Source organism: Arachis ipaensis, chromosome B10 (assembly GCF_059453495.1).
Source record: "Arachis ipaensis isolate K30076 ecotype BB chromosome B10, ASM5945349v1, whole genome shotgun sequence".
NCBI classification, from domain to species: Eukaryota; Viridiplantae; Streptophyta; class Magnoliopsida; order Fabales; family Fabaceae; genus Arachis; species Arachis ipaensis.
The window spans coordinates 71,362,349-71,363,502 of NC_142435.1; the positions used below are offsets into that span (position 1 = coordinate 71,362,349).

General features: G+C 37.4%; 1 non-coding gene across 1 annotated transcript; it reads right to left on the reverse strand.

The window, feature by feature from the left end:
• Positions 1-830: 830 nt before the first annotated feature.
• LOC148580378 (small nucleolar RNA R71) lies at positions 831-938 on the reverse strand. Its single transcript, XR_015898518.1, has one exon. It is a non-coding gene; the product is annotated as a small nucleolar RNA R71 (small nucleolar RNA).
• Positions 939-1,154: the final 216 nt, after the last annotated feature.

Below are 1,154 nucleotides of genomic sequence, written 5' to 3' on the forward strand. Positions count from 1 at the left end.
TCAAAAAAAATTTTTCGAAAATTACTAACAGTTTTCAAAAACCATTTTCGAAAATCACTAACTCTTTTTCAAAAATATTTTCGAAAATTTTCCTTCTCCCATCTTATTCTATTTATTCATTCATATCCTAACATCTCATCTGACATCTCTAGCCTCCTCACAGTTGTGTTTCTTTCATTATATTACATTCTTTGTCTCCCCCTCTTTTCTTCTACTCACACAGGGATCCCTATACTGTGGTATAAAGGATCTCTATTATTATTATTATTATTTTTCTGTGCCTTCTTCTTTGTCATATGAGCAGGAGCAAGGATAAGAACATTCTTGTGGAAGCAGATCCAGAACCTGAAAGGACTCTGAAGAGAAAATTAAGAGAAGCTAAATTACAACAATCCAGAGAAAACCTTTCAGAAATTTTCGAACAGGAAAAGGAGATGGCAGCCGAAAATAATAATAATGTAAAGAAGATGCTTGGTGACTTTACTGCACCTAATTCCAATTTACATGGAAGAAGCATCTCCATTCCTGCCATTGGAGCAAATAACTTTGAGCTGAAACCTCAATTAGTTTCTCTGATGCAGCAGAACTGCAAGTTTTATGGACTTCCATCTAAAGATCCTTTTCAGTTCTTAACTGAATTCTTGCAGATATGTGATACTGTTAAGACTAATGGAGTAGATTCTGAAGTCTACAGGCTCATGCTTTTCCCTTTTGCTGTAAGAGACAGAGCTAGATTATGGTTGGATTCTCAACCCAAAGACAGCCTGAACTCTTGGGATAAGCTGGTCACGGATTTCTTAGCCAAGTACTTTCCTCCTCAAAAGCTGAGCAAGCTTAGAGCTGATGTTCAAACCTTCAGACGGAAAGAAGGTGAATCCCTCTATGAAGCTTGGGAAAGATACAAACAGTTGACCAAAAAGTGTCCTTCTGACATGCTTTCAGAATGGACCATCCTGGATATATTCTATGATGGTTTATCTGAGCTATCAAAGATGTCACTGGACACTTCTGCAGGTGGATCCATTCACCTAAAGAAAACGCCTGCAGAAGCTCAAGAACTTATTGACATGGTTGCTAATAACCAGTTCATGTACACTTCTGAAAGGAATCCTGTGAATAATGAGACGCCTATGAAAAAGGGAGTTCTTGAAGTT